Source organism: Meles meles, chromosome 19 (genome assembly GCF_922984935.1).
Source record: "Meles meles chromosome 19, mMelMel3.1 paternal haplotype, whole genome shotgun sequence".
Classification (NCBI taxonomy): domain Eukaryota; kingdom Metazoa; phylum Chordata; class Mammalia; order Carnivora; family Mustelidae; genus Meles; species Meles meles.
The window spans coordinates 54,012,894-54,036,989 of NC_060084.1; the positions used below are offsets into that span (position 1 = coordinate 54,012,894).

General features: G+C 40.0%; 1 pseudogene; it reads left to right on the plus strand.

Moving 5' to 3' along the window:
• Positions 1 to 796: 796 nt before the first annotated feature.
• On the plus strand, positions 797 to 12,608 carry LOC123930575 (annotated as a pseudogene).
• Positions 12,609 to 24,096: the final 11,488 nt, after the last annotated feature.

Sequence of the window (24,096 nt, forward strand, 5' to 3'; positions counted from 1 at the left end):
CTTGGTAAATTTATATGTGTGGGAAAAAATTCTAAGTGGAGAATATAGGATTTCAGTTGCCATGATAATAATAACCTAAACTTCCAGTCTCAAGAAAGGACTCTGAATATAAGTATTATTTAGTGGGAAATGACAGAATGGCTACTAAGAATTTGGCAACAGGGGTGATCTTCTCATCACAGACTGTGGTTGGATACCTGGGGAATTTCTTAATTCTTTACCACTTTTTACCACTACATATACCCTTCGGTGGATGCATGTTAAGGTCTATAGATCTGATTCTCAAGCACATGATTTAGTCAATTCCTTGTTTATTCTTTCTAAAGGAATCCCCCATACGGTGGAGGTTTTGGATTAAAGCAGCCCCTCCCCCCCAGTTATTTTGGAGGTAAACTTGCTTAGTGTTAGGGTCCGTGATCAAAGGAACGAGACTGATGCAAAGCAAAAATCAAGCAAAGCTTTATTTCACGCCAAGCATCGAAAATCAAACCGACCAGTCGGGGCCATTTCTTACGTGAGGCGACGACGACGAGGATGCTGCTCCTGACGACAAAGAGGTGATGACGGCAAGGACGACAACCCCGGCGACACAGACTCTGCTCCCCATGATGCCACTCTGACAAGGCCGTTCCCCAGATGAGGCCACTCTGGACGAGGCCGCTCAGGATGAGGCCGCTCCGGACAAGGCCGCTCCGGACGAGGCCGCTCCGGACGAGGCCGCTAGTCGACGAGGCCACTCCCCAGACGAGACCGCTCTGGACAAGGCCACACGCCAACAAGGCCGCTCCCCGGAATAATGCCACGGCTCAGGGCGGCGAGGCCGGTCGCGGCTCGGGGCGGCGAGGCAGGTTGTGGCGGCACTGCTGCTTGGGGCGTTGAGGCCAGTCGTGGCGGGGCCGCGGCTGGGGGCGGCGCTGCTCCAGATGACCCCGACGCTATCACTCCTATGACTACCCTAACGGCTCCCAAAGGCTACTTTAACAGCTACTCTAAGGGCTCCCAAAGGCTACTTTAACAGTTACTCTAACGCTATTCTAACTGCTATTCTAACTGCCATTCTAACTCCTCCTACTTCTCCAAAAGCTATTCTAACTACTCCTACTTCTCCAACGGCTATTCTAACTCCTCCTACTTATCCCCGGCCCAGCCTCACAGACTAACCTTTATAGAGGTGGTTGAGCCCGGCCCACACACAGGTGGCCAATGAGATTTCAACTCACCACAGTTACTATATGCGCACCCCACTGATTGGATACGGCTATCTGGTCTGGCCACCCCTATATCCGGGGTTTACAGTTCCTCTGGCTAATCAGGCCCCTACACTTAGTATGTTCACAGTTGCCAGCAGGGTGTCCATTGGCACCACTGCCTTTTGGGTATCTTCCAGACCATCATGATCAGCCTCAGGAATTCAGAGCAGACAGAGCTTAAAACAAAAGCTTCCAAGTTTATTGGCTTTTTGGTCACCTTATGCTAGAAGTTGCAAATGCTGGTAAACATCATAATCCTTATTTATGTGTTTGGCAAAATCATGGACAAAAATAGGACAGCAAAAACAACACAAAGCAAAAGGACCGGGCATATTGTCCTGGAATCGTTGGTGACAAAATTACAGAGCTGCTGTACACGGAACTGCCATCTTCCCTGAGGCCCTGGCCCTGCCCAAGTCCCGCCCCTGTCACCGCCTCTCCCGCCTGCGCATGCGTAGTTGCCCGCAGACCCGGAAGTGAATGAGCTGAGTGACAGAAACGCTCGGGTGAGTGGATTTCGAATGTTCAGTCTCAAACCCGTGGTTCGGGGCCCTACAGCCTCCAGTCTTCCACACCCGGGTTCTCTGGCGGTTCCAACTGCCGTCCTCGCCTTTCGGGCCACGATGAGTCCCGGCGTTGTGGTGAGACCCGGCGTTGTGGTGAGACGTTCCAGGCCTGGTAGCTCTGGGGCGCGGCGTCCGTGTCCGCTTCCAGCCCCTGGATTCGTGGAAATACCGCTTCAGGCGCTCCGCCGTCCTGCCTTGTCCCTACCCCGGGTGCGGGAAGGTGGGGCTCTGTTCTGTGCCGCGTTCGGTCGGGGCCGCCGCAGCCGCAGAATGCGTGGGCTTCACAGAGGGGCAGTGAGGTGGGAAGAAAAGGGGAGAAACCGCCTCACTGGCTTGTCTCTGTGTTCACGAGCCCCTCCTGAGCAGCGGGCGGCCGAGGACTGTCTTACTTGTCGAGGTCCTCCCTGTGTGCGTGGTTGTCATAGGAAGGGGGTGTGTGCGTTCTAGGCATTAAGCAGCCTGTGTTCAGCACTCAAGGTCCACTTGTCAAGACTGATCTTATCCGAGAAACAAGTCCAGAGGAAGAGGAAAGGAAGAGGAGGCAGAAATGACTCGTTGCCAAGTAAAATTCACATTCTTGGTTGTTCTTTTGTGTGTCTTTCCTGAAATGCTGTTTTTTTAGACTTGGTGATGTACTCTCAAGGGACCTGCCTAACGTTTGCTCGAACTCATCCCAGCCTTACTTCTGTACCTTTCATCTCCACTTAAATTCCATCTCATCAGGACCCAGAGACAGGAACCTGTGAAGAGATCCTGTTGGGGGATCATCAGGAGGAGGGTTTCATACTCAGGTGTGAATCAGAAACTGGGAGTGGGGCTTTGGTGTCAGTGCCATTGGCAAAGGGGATTGTTTTAGGAGTTGCATATGAATGCACTGTGAGTTCCATGTAGAGTAGCATCAAGAAGCACTGCATTAAGGGGCGCCTGGGTGGCTCAGTCGGTTAAGCCTCTGCCTTCGGCTCAGGTCATGATACCAAGATCCTGGGATGGAGTCTGGAATGGGGTTCTTTGCTGTGGGAATAGGGGAGCTGGTTCTCCCCTTCCCTCTGCCGCTCCTCCTGCTTGTGCTGTCTTGCCCTCTCTTTGTCGAATAAATAAGTACAATCTTAAAAAAAAAAAAGTCATTCAGTAAAATAAGTCAGGCAGAGAAAGACAAATATATGATTTCGTGGATATTTGGAATTTAAGAAACAAAACAGATGAACATAGAGGAAAGAGGAAAAAGAGGGAAGCAAACCACAAGAGACTCTTTTAACGGTAGAGAACAAACATAGGGGTGACGGAGAGAGGTAGGTGGGTGATGGGGAGATGGGCATTAAGGAGAACACTTGTCCTGTTGCGCTTGGGGTGTTACATGTAAGTAATGAATCATTAAATTCTGCTCCTGAAAACAATATTACACTACACGTGAACTAACTAGAACTTAAGTACAAATTTGAAAAAGAAAAAAATGACCTACACATATTAATATGTGCCATATTAATATGCAGGAACAGCTGGAAAATAAGACTCAGAAGGGGAAGAACCTGGCATCCCTGATTTTACAAAGCATTTGATGCTAAACAAGTGAATCAGCATGTTTCTGGCTCTAAAATATTAATGATTTGGATTAGAATCAAAAGTTCTGAAACATATCAATGATAGAGGATGTTTTACTGTATAATTTGTTTCAACAGTAAGTTCTTTAACATTACTCACAGCATATCCATCACATGAAGACCCTTGCTCATTCAGGAACTTTTGTGTAGCGGATGTTTTACCTAAAAATGTTTCAGCCATTATAATGGAGCAAAAACTTAGTCTTTGTTGTCACCAATTGTCACTAAAATGTTATATTTCTTTTGTTTTAAACATCACATGCCATATTATCTTTGTTTTGAGGTAAAACTCAAAACAGTGTTGTACATTTTGAACTAAGAAGTAAACATCTCCTTCCCTGTCATGCCCTCCATCATCACTCACCAACTCTATAATCACTGTTGCCTATTCTGTGGAAGATTAAGTGTGTGTGTTATAAAAATGCATTTACCTATCATTAGGTGATTTTAGTTAAAATTCTTCAGTGAATGTTACATTGTGATATTCTGTATAGATATGTTGGAGTTGTTTTGATGCTAGTAAACATAGAGATAATTTGTTCTTTTAGATCCTCATTAAAACATTCTCTGAATGAAGACACATAGATCCCACATGGTTCCCAGTGTCCGGGCATTGTGCACAGTGGTGAAGAGCAGGAGCCCTGTCCATAGTCCCTTGTATCAGTCTCAGTTTTAGGGAAATGTTCCTGTTGTTTACTGTCAATCATGATGTTTACTGCAATTTTCTTAATAATGCTTCTAATTTTTTCTTCAGCATCATTTTTAGTTAACTAATAATTTCTTTTTTTTAAGATTTTATTTATTTGAGAGAGAGGGAGAGTGAGAAAGAGAATGAGAGAGAGCATGAGAGGGGAGAGGTCAGCAGGAGAGACAGACTATCTGCTGAGCAGGGAGCCCGATATGGGACTCAATTCCGAGACTCCAGGATCATGACCTGAGCAGAAGGCAGTTGCTTAACCAACTGAGCCACTCAGTGGCCCTTTAGTTAACTAATAATTTCTTAGAAGGTCTAATGCTTTCATATTTTTCTATTTTAATTTATTAAATAATATAGAATAGTAATAAATTTTATAATCCTCAAGCATTGTTTATTATTGGATAAACTCCACTTGGGTTATGTTTAAATGGACTTTTAAATGGACAAAATTTTGATATTTACATATAGGTATTTCATGGAGAAGGTAAAGTTTTCTATTTTTTGTGTTTTTTTATCTAGGCTTTTACAGAGTAATGTTGACAACAACCTAATTAAAAACAAGTACAGTTTCTCAATGTCCATTTTACCAAAAATACTGAAATACACATGAGTAAAAAAAAAAAAAGATTAAAGAATTCATTACAAAAATCTGTCTGAGAGGACTGCTTTTACTGAAATTGTGTTTATGTGTGCATGGGTGTATGCGAGCAGAAACCTGTGGGTGTGTATAAAAGATGCATTGTTTCATAAGTAATTTTTATACTTATTTTAACCTTTGGAAATTGTTCTTACGAATTTTTCATGGCCTTAAATTTTTTCTACAATGAGTTAGTGTAGAAAAAAATTTAAGGCCATGAAAAATTCGTAACAATAGTAACAATACTATGTGTGTACATATAAAATGATATTTTCTGCAGGTCTGTGTTTTTAACTTTGAACTTGTTTCCTTTCTCACTTAGGAAACCCGCTATCAATGTACTTTCAACACTATCTGTTACTTAACTGTGTGATTCTCAGGTTCAAGTCTAAATTCCAAACACCTGGTTCAGGTGCCAGGTTTGCCATTTCTTAGTTATCTGACCCAAGGCTAGTTTCTTAGAGTTTCTGTGACAGTTGCTTCCTCTATAAAGTGGACACAGATATTTCCCTAATGTTATTCATTTGAGTAATATTTAGCACATCATAAATGTTTAAAAAACTTTTGTTTCTCCCACTATAATCATCATCATCATGCTCTTGCATTTTGAACTTTCTTAAAAGGCACTGTGAACTTTGTCATCTTTAAAGACACTACTCATCAGATGTGGAGGAAGGGGAACCCTCCTACACTGTTGGTGGGAATGCAAGCTGGTGCAGCCATTCTGGAAAACAGCATGGAGGGTCCTTAAAAAGTTGAAAATAGAGCTACCCTATGACCCAGCAATTCCACTACTGGGTATTTACCCTAAAGATAAAAATATAGTGATCCAAAGGGGCATGTGCACCCGAATGTTTAGAGCAGCAATGTCCACAGTAGCCAAACTATGGAACAGATGGAACATCAACAGATGAATGGATAAAGAAGATGTGGTATATATATACAACAGAATACTATGCAGCCATCAAAAGAAATGAAATCCTGCCATTTGTGACAACATGGATGGAACTAGAGGGTATTATGCTTAGCGAAATAAGTCAATCAGGGAAAGACAACTATCATATGATCTCCCTGACATGAGGAAGTAGAGATGCAACATGGGGAGTTTTGAGGGTAGGAGAATAAATGAAAGAAGATGGGATCGGGAGGGAGACAAACCATAAGAGACTCTTAATCTCACAAAACAAACTGAGGGTTGCTGGGGGGAGGGGGGCCAGGAGAGGGTAGTGGGGTTATGGACACTGGGGAAGGTATGTGCTATGGTGAGTGCTGTGAAATGTGTAAACCTGATGATTCACAGACCTGTACCTCTGGGGCAAATAATACATTATATGTTAATAAAAATAATTAAAAAAAAAAGACACTACTCATAGTGTAGCTCCTCAAAGAAACGATTGGTGTGTCAAATGTGCTATCAAGCTCTTCTATGTAGTCCATCTTGTGATACATTTTTTATTTGTATATTTTGTTGTTCACAAAATTGTGGAGTGCACAGTGACTTTGTGGATTTATGTCCTCTGGTTGAGAAGTATAATAACACAAAATTATCTTACACTGATTTGTCACTACAGCCAAATCAGTCCTTATACCTCTCTCCTATAATCTGTGTGAAGATCATTACAGATGCTGTTGACCTTCAGGGATGTGGTCATAGAATTCTCTCCAGAGGAACCTGCTCAGAGGGCCTTGTACAAGAATGTGATGTTGGAGAACTATAGAAACCTGTTCTCCCTCGGTGAGGATAATGTCCCTCTAAATGTCGGGATCTGCCCTAGTGAATTTCTTGGGGGGCCCCCTGCCCTGCTAGACTGGGACTGATGCTATATCCACTCTGAATTGAAAGCTTCATGAGGAGGTACCTGGACGTCCATCTCCTCCTTTCTTCGAATTATCTGCCCACTCCTCGCTAGATCAGTGTTGCTTTTACCACCTGAGTAATAATAAACCTTGTAGCAAAATTTTAAAATATTGGATTCCCTGGTTTTACTACCATGCATTTGAGTTGGTAATTCTCAGAAGAGAGCTAGATGTCTATATAGGTAAAATATTTCCTAAGCCAGTCAGTGAACAAAATCAGTATAGACCCATCTGTAACATCTTCTGTCTTCAGCTGAACAAGGGCCTGGGATTATGTTCTAGAAAAGCCCCAGCACATAATTCTCCTTTCTTTTTTTTTTTTTTTAAGATTTTTTTAATTTATTTATTTGACAGAGAGAGAGATCACAAGTAGGCAGAGAGGCAGGCAGAGAGAGAGGAGGAAGCAGGCTCCCTGCGGAGCAGAGAACCCGATGCGGGGCTCGATCCCAGGACCCTGAGATCATGACCTGAGCCGAAGGCAGCGGCTTAATCCACTGAGCCACCCAGGCGCCCCTAATTCTCCTTTCTTATAAGCAGGACTCTCACCTTGCCCTTCACAGCCCTTGGCTCTGTCCCTTGCTCCAAAATGGAGATACTATTTCGGTCAGAGAGTCCTGCTTATAATTCTCCTTTCTTATAAGCAGGACTCTCTGACCGAAATAGTATCTCCATTTTGGAGCAAGGGACAGAGCCAAGGGCTGTGAAGGGCAAGGTGAAAATAGTGAAAAAACCAAGTGGGTGGGACTATACGGAAGATGCAAACACTGGTAGCAGCTGAGGTGGCCAGAGATGCAACTGCTTCATCAAATATTGTTTGGGAAACTTTCCCCAGAGAGGAGAGGTCTGTGAGAAAAGAAAAGTACTTGTGAGCACTCAAAGGAACTCTCCCCCATTTCTCTGTTCTGCAGACATGGCATTCCAGCTGATGCAGAGACAATGGCAGTCTTTACCATGACCTGCAACACTCTTATCTGGCTGCTGTGACCTTTTTGGTCCCTTGGCTTTGAGAGGGATGAGAAGGGCTGTTTCATAGGGGTTCTCTTTTTCTCTGGTCTCTCCCTCCATACTTAATGCCAACTGATTCCATCTGATCTGTCAGTTCCTCCATAGTTCTGACTCCAGGACCCGTCCAGATTTCATCCTCTGTTCCTGTGTTTCAGAGATAGGAAAACATTGGCTACTCCTCCATGGCACTTGGAGCCCCAAGGCTGCATGGGACTGTCTCAAGGCCTCCTGGTCATTTTGTCAGACCTGCTCTTGCCATGCATCAAGAGTATAACCAGGCAATAGGGCAGGTTCTGAGATGATTTGTTAGCAGTACTATACAGACAGTGGACAGAGAAATTCTCTTTGAAATCCAGTCCTACATGGGGAGCATCTTGTCTTCTCAAAGACTCTGCAACAGAGGGAACAGGGGACAGAGAGATTCTGACATTGGGAGTGTCTCTTGTCTTCTCAAAGACTCTGCAAAATCGAGCTCCCTTGCTTTGCATCTCTTATCTTGCCTTATTCTCCTTCCTGCGTTCTGACTGGGCTAATAATGCAGACAAAACTTGGCTTATCCAGATTTTGTATTTTCTTAAGTCTGTGCAGTTTGGCGTGTGAAACATGTTTTCCTAGGGTCTAGAATAATCCTCTTTCTCTGCTCTGATAACCCACTTTTAGGTGATGGACAACTTCTGGTGGACTTACCCACAGAGGGGTTTTATTGGGTAACAAAATTTTTGAAGGAGAACATTTTGATTACTGTATTATAGTGCTGTCCTGCCACTTACAGAAGCGCCCAGTTAAGCCACTGAATGGGGTGGTCAGCAAGTCCTAGGGAGGCTGAGATAGAAAGTATCAGGGAAGTCTGACTGAAGAGTGATTATAGTTCTCTTTCTGTTCTTTTTGGAGTGTCACAGAGTCTCTCAAAGGCAGTGTGGCAGTGTTGATAAAATATCTAATGATCATTCCCTTTAAGCCAGCAATCATAGATGTACAAACTTATCCCAAGGAGAACATATATTTTTAAATAAAATATATAATACATTACATTGTATGTTAATCCAACAAACTCTTTGTCGTCCCCATCAGGGACTCATGATCTTGCACCCATGTTACTCTCCATTGTTGAACTGACACACTTTCATGGCATCTGCCTGTGTAGAGTGAGTTCATCCATTCTGCCCTTGATGGCAATGTCCAGAATTTTGCTTTTGATGCCTTTTAAGAACACTTTTGTACATGTGTATATGTAGGGCTCTCTTGAGTAAATGCTTATAAATAGAAAGCCCTGGATATTCCATTTGAGAAATTTCAGGACAAATGTTAGAATAGAGGTAAACCTGTATTCCTTCCACTGTATCATGCTAATTGGCTTCTTCATCTCTTCTATTCTCCCCCGTCCCCCTCCACCCATAGCACATTTAAACAGAATGGGTCAGTATTGTGTCACTTGCTAAATCAGTTCATCTCCTCTTCTAAGATAAAGATTTTTACTGTCCCAGCACGACTGTATTCCCATAAATTTGTAAGCACAGGCTTCGTTCTTCCACCTTCTCTCAGATGATTCATGGATCTGGATGAAGAACACTGTTTCTTCCTTAGCAGATTAATTTTGAGCCCCTGGACACCCACATCTCCTCAGCGCTCCCTGTCCTTACCTGTTCCACATTGTATAAAGATCCCTACTCTTCCAGAGGACAGCTAGTTCAGGATAGCACCATGCCTGGTTACTGTTTAAATCAACACATTCAGGAAGTGATGATTGAGGTGCTCTTATCCAGGTGGGATGAGTCAGTAACAGTATCAGTAACACAACTCAATTCCTGTGCCTTTATTGAAGCATTTTCCTGTATGCTGGTGGGGTTTGCTATGACCTTGTGCTCACTTCCTGAGTGGGCAGTAATAAACTGTTTAGTGCTCAAGGACATGTGGTCTGAGCCTGCAGACCTAGGTTCAGATTTTAGCTTTCACATTTTTTTTTCTGTGTGAATTAGTGTTGGATACATAAACATGATGGGCGTGTTGTTTTTATCTGAAATATTATGATAATGAATCTTGAGAATATTTTAAATATGTTAATGCTGTTAGAAAGAAAGGTTTTGAGTGTTGTATAACATATAGCAAGGACTGGAAATTTACCTTTCTTTCCTAATATTTCTTGACCTCCTCCTATGTGATTGGCCTTTGCTTACAGTATATTGTATTTGTATTCATTTTGTGATTTGTTTCATCACAGTGTTTTCTGCCTGAGTAAAATTTCAAAGCACATACTCCGCAGTACATGTGTTCTGTGACTGCAGAATCACATTATTAAAGGCTGCTTCACTGTTTGGAAATAGCTCTGTTGGTTGGTAGTTAACTGCAGGTATGAAATCATAATTCTGATTTCTGATTGCCTTCCCAAATTCTTCATCTTAAAATATTATGTATTTACCTGCACCAGATATTTAAAAAGTCAGTGGTTCTTTTTTCTTTTTTAAGATTTTATTTATTTGACAGACAGAGATGACAAGTAGGCAGAGAGGCAGGCAGAGAGGGGGAGATGGGGTCCCTGCCGAGCAGAGAGCCTGATGCGGAGCTTGATCCCATGACCCTGGGATCATGACCCGGGTGAAGGCAGAGACTTTAACACACTGAGCCACCCAGGCACCCCAAGTCAGTGGTTCTTAACATAGGTTTCAATGTTCATATTATATATTCCTTCTGGAGTAGGAGCCCTGTCCTTTGTTTTGAAGGAAGGAGTCTTTAGAATGCCACAGATTATAATGGTTTTTAATTGTTTTGACATCTTATTTATCTTCTGGATTTACTGTGGGTTTCTAAAATGTTTATTCATTGTATTGTGATTTATAGATAATGGTTTTTAAATTTTTTTGTGTATTATGACTGTCATGCACCAATGGTTAATGTTGTGAAATGCCTATTCTGCATGAATATAGAGGGTTTTATTATAGAACTTCAGAACAGCATTTTGTTATTCTTACAATGGTGTTTTATCAAGTTCTTCTCATTTTCTCAGTGCTACTTTTATTTTGTAATTGTGATTGCCATTTTTTGTTAGAAAGGTTTTTTAAGATAGTATTTACCATTTTGGTCTATAGTCCTCTGCTTTAGCCTTTATGATTGTACTTATATAATTAGATATGCATATATGCATTAATATAATATTGCTTTCCTTCAAATACAAAACACCCTAATGTCCATGCCAATTGGTGAGTTCTTTGGGGTGGCAATGGAAAAATACCACTTGGTTTAGGGCTTATGTCCATACCCTGAGTGGTTTGCTCATAGGGTATTAGAACTGGGCTTTCCTGAAAATAATTTTATCTGCATGTAAACACCCTTCCTTTATTGAGGAATCCAATTCCCTTTGTTCCTAAATATTTGCATACTGTGGTTGAAAAGTTTTATAGCTATATAAGCATTACTTTTGACCTAATATTATGTTTTCAAGGTAAAATATTCACTTTATAACTCTATTAATAGGGAATCTATGGTTCTTTGTATCTTTCAGATATCTCTGTTAGAAGTATGATTAAGGAATCATCACCAAAATAGGATATTAACAAAGAGGAATTATTCCAGACATTGATGTTGGAAAGACACAAAAGAAATGACATAAAAGACTTGGGTTTCAGAGAAGTCCTGCAAAATATGCATGAGTTTGAAAGTCAGTATACATATGATGAAACAAATTACAAAGAAGTAACACAGCCCACAACCAAAATTTCAGTGGTAGAAGAGATCAGCACCTACACAAAACCCTGGAATGATTTCCCTCTAAAGCAGAGTGTTTCTTTAAGCAAAAGTACTTATCAATATTACAAGCATGAGAAGTCATATAAAAGGTATTTGTAAAACTAAAAACATAACCTGTGCAGGAAATAAGTGTATAAAATGTTTTGAAAATGGGATTGGATTAATAAAGTTTTAGTCACATCTGGCTGACTTCCAGAAGTTTCAAACTGAAGAGAAAATTTATGAATGTAATCAAGTTGAGGATTTGATCAACAGTAGTTCTGCTTCACCACTTCAAAGAATTCCTCCTAGCATCGATACAAATATTTGTAATAAATCTGGGAAACTTTTTATACTTCCTTCATTACTTATACATGAAAAAACACCTATTAGTGAAAAGCCTTACAAGGCTTTTAGAGAAAGCTGAGACCTCACTAGTCATCAGAGAATTCATTTTGGGCAGAGGCCTTACAAATGTAATGAGTGTGGCAAAGCCTTTTCCCAGTTTGCAAAACTGACTAGGCATCAGAGAATCCATACCAGTGAAAAACCATATAAGTGTAATTTATGTGGCAAGGGCTGTAGGCAAAATTCAAATCTTGCACAGCATCAGAAAATTCGTACTGGAGAGAAACCTTACAAATGTAATGAGTGTGGCAAAGTCTTTTCTGAGGATTCAAGCCTTACTCGACATAGGAGAATTCATACTGGAGAAAAACCTTATAAATGTAATTAATGTGGGAAGACTTTTAGAGGAAGCTCAAATCTCACCAATCATCAGAGAATTCTTTCTGGGAAGAGACCTTACAAATGTAATCAGTGTGACCAATCCTTTAACCGGACCTCACACCTCACTAAACACAAGAGAATCCATACTGGAGAGAAACCATATAAATGTAATGCATGTGACAAGGTCTGTAGTCAACATTCAAATCTTATAATTCATCAGAGAGTTCAGAGAGAAAGAAAACTTACAAATGTAATGAGTGTGGCAAAGCCTTCATGGAGCGTTCAAGCCTTACTCAACATAAGAGAATTCATAGTGGAGAAAAGCCTTACAAATGTAAGGAATGTGGCAAAGCCTTTAACCAGTCCTCTAACCTTGTCATACATCAGATAATTCATACTGCATAGAAGCCTTATAAGTGTAATGAGTGTGGCAAAGCCTTTAATGTGTGTTCAAGCCTTACCCGACATCAAAGAATTCATACTGGGGAGAAGCCTTGCAAATGTAATGAATGTGACAAGGCCTTTACCCAATTTGCAAATCTTACTTGACATCAGAAAATGCATACTGAAAAGAAACACTGTAAACCTGATATATGTGGAAATGCTTTTATCCAAAGATCAAGCACTGGGGATTCCCAGAGAATTTGTAGTGAAGAGAAACCTCACAAATGTCATGTGTGTAGCAAAACCTTTAATGTGTTTTCAAGACTTACTCAACATCAAAGAATCCATACTGAACAGAAACCATATAAAAGTCATGTATTTGGCAAAGCCTGTAACCAGGACTCACAGTTAAGTAGACACCAGAATATGCATCTTTGAAAGAAACCACAAAAATGTAATGGGTATGGCCAGGCTTTTATCCAAAGATCAAGCATATGTAATATCTCCTATTGGAGAGAAACCTTATAAATGTAATAAATGTGTTAAACTTTTATCAGATGTTCAAATGTTTACCTTAGGGGTCATGAGAGAATTCACATCAGAGAGAAAAGATACAAATGTATTGAAAGTGGCAAGACCTTTAGACAATGATCTGAACTCAAGATTTACCAAAGAATTTATATTGTAGAGAAGCCTTAAAACTGTAATGAATGTGCTAAGTTGTTTAACCATTTCTCACAATTGGCTACATATAATTCATAGTAGAGAAAATGGTCTCTTAAGTTCTTCTGAAAGATTATTCAATTTAATTCTAAATAAATTTAATAATTCATAATTGATTAAAAATTAATAATACCTATAATGGCTGTTAAAGTTAAAAGGATGCCTGTGGAAAGGTCCTGTACCTTCATTTTATTAAATAGTTTATTTCAGGTTTCTTGAAAAGGCCAAATTACTATCAGTGATTTCCATCTTGAGGTTTGAAATCTGTTGGTATTATACTTTAATTATAATCCTTTCATGTCACCACAAAGATCTCTTGGAAGTGTTTAATAAGATAAAAGGGCAAACTTCATTAGGTGATGTTCATTCATGTCCAGAATTTACTGGAAGAACAAGAACACTGAAATTATAATCCAATATAATATAAATTTGAGTGACAGCATGAGTGGCATATAATAGATGTAAAACTACTATCTAAGTCATGGGTAATATGTTAAGGACCCTCTTATCCAGATTTGTTGGTATGGGGCTCTTATGGTGGAGATGAGGAGAGGCTACTGAATGTGGCCTAAACTTTCCACCAGTGCCAAAGAAAAAGTACACAGCCTTTCTCATCAGCCTATATATGTTTGAGGTAGAATGGGAGGAGGGATGGGAGACTTAAAGGCTGTTAATAATCAAATTTTTAAAAATGAAGTTAGATGAGGCGCCTGGGTGGCTCAGTGGGTTAAAGCTTCTGCCTTCAGCTCGGGTTATGGTCCCAGGGTCCTGGGATCAAGCCCTGCATCAGGCTCTCTGCTCAGCAGGGAGCCTGCTTCTCCCCCACCCACCCCCCGCCTGCCTCTCTGCCTACTTGTGATCTTTGTCTGTCAAATAAATAAATAAAATCTTTTAAAAAAATGAAGTTAGAATAATTCAACACTGAACGTTTACTTTTGAAGTGTCTCACTCCTTGGTTGGGAAAGACTATTTTTCCTCATGCTAATACACAGGTAGGGTTCTTTATACAATATGTTATTGGAAGTGTGAAATACTGTTTAGATAAATTGTGATTTTTTGTGGTAGTTTCATGAAAATTGATGTGTAGAAGTTTTATCAGACAACAAATAATGATTTAAGGATTTTACTAGGAGAGAAATTTTTCAAAGGCTAGAAAAATATAAATTTGAGAATACACTAACAAGCCTCATGGTTTATGGTTCTTTTTCAACTGTGTTAGAAATTCACTTTAATTTTCTTGTAAAATTTTTCCTTACCACTTTTCCCTCCACACCTTTTAAATTAAGTTTACATATTTAATTTACATTTCATCCCTTTAGTAAAACAAACAAACAAACAAACAAAAAAAAAAACCTGGAGGCTGTGTGACAAAAGGGTTGTTTTGAAACTTGTACAACATAAAAATGAGAGGTACAAAGTAAGTGCTTTATGAGTGTACAAAAAGAGGGCCCTTTGTATCTTTAGTTCAGTAATAACTGCAGTGATGCAAGATGAACTGACAGACATCTTGAAATGTGAAGGCAGGAGACCTAAGTGCTTCCCTGAAAGTTACACTGAATTTTGGTTAAAAATATGCTCATTTCACCTCAAAAATATGTAAAATCTCTTCTTTTCCTGCCATTATAATTGCTATCTTCATCACTAGTACTGCAGTGGAGATTGGGCCCTATATCTCCAAGGTCTTGAGGCCAGAGACAATCTGTCAGAACGTTTTCCTGAATTTAATGTAAATATATTAGATATTTGTTCATTTTATTATTTATATAATTCATATGTCATAAAGTTGATACCTTAAAAGTGTACAATTAAATGGCTTTTTGTGACTTCACAATTTTGTAAAACCTATCACTAACTCCAGAGCAATTTCATCACAAAACATAGGAGTATTTAAATACATAAAACAGTTAATTATAAAAATAAAGGAACTTTTGATAACACGATTATAGTACAGGACTTTAACACCCCATTTACATCAATGGTTCTTACCTTTCCCTTATTGATGTGATGTATCACATTGATTTGCAAATATTGAACCACCCTTGCAATCCAGGAGTAAATTCTGCTTGATCATGGTGTATGATTCTTTGAATTTGGTTTGTTAGTATTTATTAAGATTTTTTTGCATCTATGTTCATCAGGGATATTGGCCTGTAGTTCTCTTTTTTTGTGGTGTCCTTATCTGGTTTTGGTACCATAATAATACTGGCCTCATAAATTGAGTTTGGAAGTTTTCCTTCCTTTTCCTTTCATTCTTTTTTTTTTTTTTTAACTTTGAGAAGAGTAGGTATTAACTCTTCTTTAAATGTTTGGTAGAATTCACCTGTGAAGCCATCTGGCCTGGACTTTCATTTGTTGGGAGTTTTTTGATTACGGATTAAGTTTTTTTGCTGGTTATCAGTCTGTTCACTTTTTATTTATTCCTTTCTCCAGTTGTGGAAGTTTATATTCTAGGAATTTATCCATTTCTTCTAAGTTGTTCAGTTTATTGGCATATAATATTTCATAACATTCACTTATAATTGTATTTCTGTGGTGTTGGCTGTTATTTCTCCCTCTCATTTGTCATTTTATTTATTTGAGTCCTTTCTCTTCTTGGTAAGTCTGGCTAGAGGTTTATCAATTTTTTTTTAGGCTTATCAGTTTCATTGATTTTTCTCACAGAACCACTCCTGGTCTCATTGATCTGTCCTATTATCTTGTTTTGTTTCAGTTTCTGTATCATTTATTTCTGCCCTAATTTTTACTATTTCCTTTCTTCTGCTGGTTTTAGGTTTTGTTTTTCTTTTTCTAGCTCCTTTAGGTGTAATATTAGGTTGTTTGTATTTCATTTTTTTTTTGCTTCTTGAGGTACTCCTGTATTTCTGTATTTCTACAGACTATTTCTGGGGCACCTGAGTGGCTCAGTCATTAAGCGTCTGCTTTGGCTCAGGTCATGATCCCAGGGTCCTGGGATCAAGCCCACATCAGACTCCCTGCTCAATGGGAAGCCTGCTTCTCCCTCTCTGTCTCTCTCTGTCAAATAAATAAATAAAATATTTTAAGCTGTATTTCTATAAACTCTCCACTTAAAACCACTTTTGCTGTATCTCATAGATTTGGGAACATTGTATTTTCATTTTCATTTATTTCCATATACTTTAAAAATATTTTTCTTTTAGTTCCTGGTTGATCCATTCATTGTTTAGCAACATGTTGTTTAACGTCTGTGTATTTGTCATCTTCCCACAGTTTTTCTTATGGTTGACTTTGTTTAATAGCATTGTGGTCAGAAAATATGCATGGTATGAATTTGATCTTAAATTTGTTGAGGCTGTTTTATGGGCCAATATATGACCTATTCTGGAGAATGTTCTGTGTGCACTTGAAAAGAATGTGTATTTGCCATTTTAGGATGGAATGTTCTGAATACATCTGTTAAGTCCATCTGTTACAGTGTGTTATACAAAGCCACTGTTTCCATGTTGGCTTTCTGTCTAGGTTTTCTGTCCATTGATGTAAGCGGGGTGTTAAAGTCCCGTACTAAAATCGTATTATCAATTAGCTCCTTTATTTTTGTAATTAACTGTTTTATGTATTTAAATGCTCCTATGGGAAAAAAATGCTCTGGTGTTGGGTGCACAAATATTTTTTTATTTTTTAAATTTTTTATTTATTTCTTATTTTTTTATAAACATATAATGTATTTTTATCCCCAGGGGTACAGGTCTGTGAATCACCAGCTTTACACACTTCACAGCACTCGCCATAGCACACACCCTCCCCAATGTCCATAACAACCCTCCCCCTCTCCCAACCCCACCTCGCACCAGCAACCCCCAGTTTGTTTTGTGAGATTAAGAGTCACTTATGGTTTGTCTCCCTCCCAATCCCCTCTTGTTTCATTTATTCTTCTCCTATCCCACTAATCCCCCATGTTGCATCTCCACGTCCTCATATCAGGGAAATCATATGATATTTGTCCTTCTCTGATTGACTTATTTCACTAAGCATGATACCCTCTAGTTCCATCCACTTCGTCACAAATGGCAAGATTTCATTTCTTTTGATGTCTGCATAGTATTCCATTGTGTATATATACCACGTCTTCTTTATCCAGTCATCTGTTGATGGACATCTAGGTTCTTTCCATAGTTTGGCTATTGTAGACATTGCTGCTATAAACATTCAGGTGCATGTACCCCTTTAGATCACTATGTTTGTATCTTTAGGGCAAATACCCAGTAGTGCAATTGCTGGGTCATAGGGTAGTTCTAGTTTCAACATTTTGAGGAACCTCCAAGCTGTTTTCCAGAGTGGCTGCACCAGCTTGCATTCCCACCAAAAGTGTAGGAGGATACCCCTTTCTCCGCATCCTCGCCAGCATCTGTCATTTCCTCACTTGTTAATTTTAGCCATTCTGACTGGTGTGAGGTGATATCTCATTGTGGTTTTGATTTGTATTTCCCTGATGCCGAGTGACATGGAGCACTTCGTCATGTGTCTGTTGGCCATCTGGATGTCTTCTTTGCAGAAATGTCTGTTCATGTCCTCTCCCATTTCTTTTTTTTTAATATTTTATTTATTTGACAGAGAGAAATCACAACTAGGCAGAGAGGCAGGCAGAGAGAGGAGGAAGCAGGCTCCCATGGAGCAGAGCGCCCAATGTGGTGCTCGTTCCCAGGACCCTGGGATCATTGACCTGAGCCGAAGGCAGAGGCTTTAACCCACTGAGCCACCCAGGTGCCCCATCTGACCATTTCTTTTTTTTTTTTTTTTTTTTTTTTTTTTTTTTTTTAAAGATTTATTTATTTGACAGAGAGAAATCACAAGAGAGGCAGGAAGAGAGAGAGGAAGGAAAGCAGGCTCTCCGCTGAGCAGAGAACCCGATGTGGGACTTGATCCCAGGACCCCGAGACCATGACCTGAGCTGAAGGCAGCGGCTTAACCCACTGAGCCACCCAGGCGCCCCCCCATCTGACCATTTCTTGATTGGATTGTTTGTTCTTTGGGTGTTGAGTTTGCTAAGTTCCTTATAGATTTTGGACACTAGCCCTTTATCTGATATGTCGTTTGCAAATATCTTCTCCCATTCTGTCAGTTGTCTTTTGGTTTTGTTAACTATTTCCTTTGCTGTGCAAAAGCTTTTGATCTTGATGAAATCCCAATAGTTCATTTTTGCCCTTGCTTCCCTTGCCTTTGCCGATGTTCCTAGGAAGATGTTGCTGCGGCTAAGAGGTTGCTGCCTGCATTCTCCTCAAGGATTTTGATGGATTCCTTTCTCACATTGAGGTCCTTCATCCATTCTGAGTCTATTTTCGTGTGTGGTATAAGGAAGTGGTCCAATTTCATTTTTCTGCATGTGGCTGTCCAATTTTCCCAGCACCATTTATTGAAGAGGCTGTCTTTTTTCCATTGGACATTCTTTCCTGCTTTGTCGAAGATGAGTTGACCATAGAGTTGAGGGTCGATTTCTGGGCTCTCTATTCTGTTCCATTGATCTATGTGTCTGATTTTGTGCCAGTACCATGCTGTCTTGATGATGACAGCTTTGTAATAGAGTTTGAAGTCCGGAATTGTGATGCCACCAATGTTGGCTTTCTTTTTCAATATTCCTTTGGCTATTTGAGGTCTTTTCTGTTTCCATATAAATTTTAGGATTATTTGTTCCATTTCTTTGAAAAAAATGGATGGGATTTTGATAGGGATTGCATTAAATGTGTAGACTGCTTTAGGTAGCATGGACATTTTCACAATATTTATTCTTCCAATCCAGGAGCATGGAACATTTTTCCATTTCTTTGTGTCTTCCTCAATTTCTTTCATGAGTACTTTATAATTTTCTGCATATAGATTTATAGCCTCTTTGGTTAGGTTTATTCCTAGGTATCTTATAGTTTTGGGTGCAATTGTAAATGGGATTCACTCCTTAATTTCTCTTTCTTCTGTCTTGTTGTTGGTGTACAGAAATGCAACTGATTTCTGGGCATTGATTTTATATCCTGACACTTTACTGAATTCCTGTACAAGTTCTAGCAGTTTTGGAGTGGAGTCTTTTGGGTTTTCCACATATAGTATCATATCATCGGTGAAGAGTGATAGTTTGACTTCTTCTTTGCTGATTTGGAGGCCTTTAATTTCTTTTTGTTGTCTGATTGCTGAGGCTAGGACTTCTAGTACTATGTTGAATAGCAGTGGTGATAACAGACATCCCTGCTGGGTTCCTGACCTTAATGGAAAAGCTTTCAGTTTTTCTCCATTGAGAATGATATTTGCGGTGGGTTTTTCATAGATGGCTTTGATAATATTGAGGTATGTGCCCTCTATCCCTACACTTTGAAGAGTTTTGATCAGGAAGGGATGCTGTACTTTGTCAAATGCTTTTCCAGCATCTATTGAGAGTATCACATGGTTCTTGTTCTTCCTTTTATTAATGTGTTGTATCACATTGATTGATTTGCGGAAGTTGAACCAAACTTGCAGCCCCGGAATAAATCCCACTTGGTCGTGGTGAATAATCCTTTTAATGTACTGTTGAATCTTATTGGGTAGTATTTTGGCGAGAATTTTTGCGTCTGTGTTCATCAAGGATATTGGTCTGTAGTTCTCTTTTTTGGTGGGATCCTTGTCTGGTTTTGGGATCAAGGTGATGCTGGCCTCATAAAATGAGTTTGGAAGTTTTCCTTCCATTTCTATTTTTTGGAACAGTTTCAGGAGAATAGGAATGAGTTCTTCTTTAAATGTTTGGTAGAATTCCCCTGGGAAGCCATCGGGCCCTGGGCTTTTGTTTGTTTGGAGACATTTGATGACTGTTTCAATCTCCTTACTGGTTATGGGCCTGTTCAGGTTTTCTATTTCTTCCTGGTTCAGTTGCGGTAGTTTATATGTCTCTAGGATTACATCCATTTCTTCCAGATTGTCAAATTTGTTGGCGTAGAGTTGCTCATAGTATGTTCTTATAATTGTCTGTATTTCTTTGGTGTTAGTTGTGATCTCTCCTCTTTCATTCATGATTTTATTTATTTGGGTCCTTTCTCTTTTCTTTTTGATAAGTCTGGCCAGGGGTTTATCAATCTTATTGATTCTTTCAAAGAACCAACTCCTAGTTTCATTGATTTTGTCTATTTTTTTTGGGGGGGGGGTTCTGTTTCATTGATTTCTGCTCTGATCTTTATGATTTCTCTTCTCCTGCTGGGTTTAGGGTTTCTTTCTTGTTCTTTCTCCAGCTCCTTCAGGTGTAGGGTTAGGTTGTGTTCTTGAGACCTTTCTTGTTTCTTGAGAAAGGCTTGTACCGCTATATATTCTCCTCTCAGGACTGTCTTTTCTGTATCCCACAGATTTTGAACTGTTGTGTTTTCATCATCATTTGTTTCCATGAATTTTTTCAATTCTTCTTTAATTTCCTGGTTGACCCATTCATTCTTTAGAAGGATGCTGTTTAGTGTCCATGTATTTGGGTTCTTTCCAGCTTTCCTCTTGTGATTGAGTTCTAGCTTCAGAGCGTTGTGGTCTGAAAATATGCAGGGAATGATCCTAATCTTTTGATACCGGTTGAGACCTGATTTGTGACCCAGGATGTGATCTATTCTGGAGAATGTTCCATGTGCACTAGAGAAGAATGTGTATTCTGTTGCTTTGGGATGAAATGTTCTGAATAGATCTGTGATGTCCATCTGGTCCAGTGTGTCATTTAAGGCCTTTATTTCCTTGTTGATCTTTTGCTTGGATGATCTGTCCATTTCAGTGAGGGGAGTGTTCAAGTCCCCTACTATTATTGTATTATTATTGATGTGTTTCTTTGATTTTGTTATTAATTGGTTGATATGGTTGGCTGCTCCCATGTTAGGGGCATAGATATTTAAAATTGTTAGATCTTCTTGTTGGACAGACCCTTTGAGTAGGATATAGTGTCCTTCCTCATCTCTTATTATAGCCTTGGCTGAAAATCTAATTGATCTGATATAAGGATTGCCATCCCAGCTTTCTTCTGATGCCCATTAGCATGGTAAATTGTTTTCCACCCCCTCACTTTAAATCTGGAGGTGTCTTCCTGTCTAAAATGAGTTTCTTGTAGGTAGCATATAGATGGATTTTGTTTTTTTATCCAGTCTGATACGCTGTGTCTTTTGATTTGGGCATTTATCCCATTAACATTCAGGGTAACTATTGAGAGATATGAATTTAGTGCCATTATATTGCCTGTAAGGTGACTGTTACTGTATATTGTCTCCGTACCTTTCTGATCTACTACTTTTAGGCTCTCTCTTTGCTTAGAGGACCCCTTTCAATATTTCCTGTAGAGCTGGTTTGGTGTTTGCAAATTCCTTCAGTTTTTGTTTGTCCTGGAAGCTTTTTATCTCTCCTTCTATTTTCAATGAAAGCCTAGGTGGATATACTATTCTTGGCTGCATGTTTTTCTCGTTTAATGCTCTAAATATATCGTGCCAGCTCTTCCTGGCCTGCCAGGTCTCTGTGGATAAGTCTGCTGCCAATCTAATATTTTTACCATTGTATGTTACAGACTTCTTTCCCCGGGCTGCTTTCAGGATTTTCTCTTTGTCACTAAGACTTGTAAATTTTACTATTGGGTGACGGGGTGTGGACCTATTCTTGTTGACTTTGAGGGGGGTTCTCTGCACCTCCTGGATTTTGATGCTTGTTCCCTTTGCCATATTAGGAAAATTCTCTCCAATAATTCTCTCCAATAGACCTTCTGCTCCCCTCTCTCTTTCTTCTTCTTCTGGAATCCCAATTATTCTAATGTTTCATCTTATGGTGTCACTTATCTCTTGAATTCTCCCCTCGTGGTCCAGTAGCTGTTTGTCCCTCTTTTTCTCAGCTTCTGTATTCTCTGTCATTTGGTCTTCTATATCACTAATACTTTCTTCTGCCTCATTTATCCTAGCAGTGGGAGTCTCCATTTTTTTATTGTACCTCATTAATAGCTTTTTTGATTTCAACTTGGTTAGATTTTAGTTCTTTAATTTCTCCAGACAGGGCTTTTATATCTCCAGAGAGTGTTTCTCTAATATCTTCCATGCCTTTTTCAAGCCTGGCTAGAATGTTCAGAATCGTCATTCTGAACTCTTGATCTGACATATTACCAATGTCTGTGTTGATAAGGTCCCTAGCCTTTGGTACTGCCTCTTGTTCTTTTGTTTGTGGTGATTTTTTCCTCCTTGTCATTTTGTCCAGATAAGAGGTTATTAAGGATCAAATAAAATACTAAAGGGGTGGCAAAACATTGGGAGATGGAGAGGTGAAGGAAGTTGAGGGAAATTGGAAGGGAAGGCGAACCATAAGAGGCTATGGACTCTGAAAAACAACCTGAGGGTTTTGAAGGGGCGGGGGTGGGAGGTTGAGGAAACCAGGTGGTGGGTAATAGGGAGGGCACGTATTGTATGTAGCACTGGGTGTTGTGCAAAATCAATGAATACTGTTACGCTGAAAAAATAAATAAATTTAAAAGAGTGGCAAAGACCCCAGAAAAATGCACTGTATCCGAATCAGAAGAGACCCCAAATTGTGGGTGTGAGGAAGGGGATAAAAAGAGGTTCAGGAAAAAAAAAATTTAAAAAAAGAAAACAAATAAAGAAAAAAATATAAAAAAGGAAGAAAATATATATATTTTAGATAAACTAGTCAAAAACGTTAAAAAAGAAAAGGGTAAAAGTTTAAAAAAAGTTAGCCAAAGAAGAAAAAAGAAAGAAAAAAAATTTAAAAAAAATTGAATTAATTGCAAGACTAAAAAATCATGGGGAGAAAGCCCTGAGCTCCGTGCTTTGCTTTCTCCTCCTCTGGAATTCCGCTGCTGTCCTATGTATTGAACCTGCTTTCCTTGATAGATGAACTTCGTCCTGGCTGGATATTTTGTTGATATTCTGGGGGAGGGGCCTGTTATAGTGACTCTCAAATATCTTTGCAGAGGCAGAATTGCACCACCCTTACTGGGGGCCAGACTAAGTAATCCGCTCGGGTTCGCTTTTGGGAGCTTCTGTTCCCTGAACTCTTTCCGTAGAGTTCCGGAGGACGGGAATGAAAATGGCAGCCTCCCAGTCTCCGGCCCAGAGGAGCCAAGAGCCCGGGGCCCCACTCCTCAGTGCACCCCCAGAGAACAGCACCCAATCACTCCCGTATCCCCAGTCTCCAGCCGTGCTCCGAGCTCACCCAGCCTGTGACTGGTTCAAGGTAACCCTGAGCTGAGAGTTCAGTCCTCGGCTCTGTCTCTGTAGCCAGCTTCTCCGTTCTAATACCTGCAAGCTCTGTGACACTCTGACACCCCCAATCTTCTGTGACCCTGGGGGACCTGGGGCCACACTGACCCCGCATGGGCTTCACCCTGGTTTAGCCTCTGGAGCAATGTCCCTCAGTGGAACAGACTTTTAAAAGTCCTGATTTTGTGCTCCGTTGCTCCACTGCTTGCTGGGAGCCGGCCCCTCCCCCATGGGCAATCTTCTCGTCATTTTGGATTTACTTCTCCGCCAGTCCTACCTTTCAGAAAGTGGTTGATTTTCTGTTTCTAGAAATGCTGTTCTTCTTCTCTTCAATCTCCTGTTGAATTTGTAGGTGTTTGCAATGTTGAGATAAGCTCTGGATGCACAAATATTTATATGTGTTTTATCTTCTTGTTGGCTTGTCCTCTTTATTATTATTTTTTAAGGTTTTATTTATTTATTTGACAGAGATCACAAGTAAGCAGAGAGGCAGGCAGAGAGGGGGAAGGCTCCCTGCCAAGCAGAGAGCCCAATGTGGGGCCCGATCCAGGACCCTGAGATCATGACCCAAGTCGAAGGCAGAGGCCTTAACACACTGAGTCACTCAGGCCCTCCAAGACTAGCTTTTTGAACAGCTAAACATAATTGACAGAACTTGAGCTACACTGGGAAAAAAAAAAAAGAAGACTCAATCACATGAAAGAGGAATCATTACAACAGATATCATAGAAATACAAAAG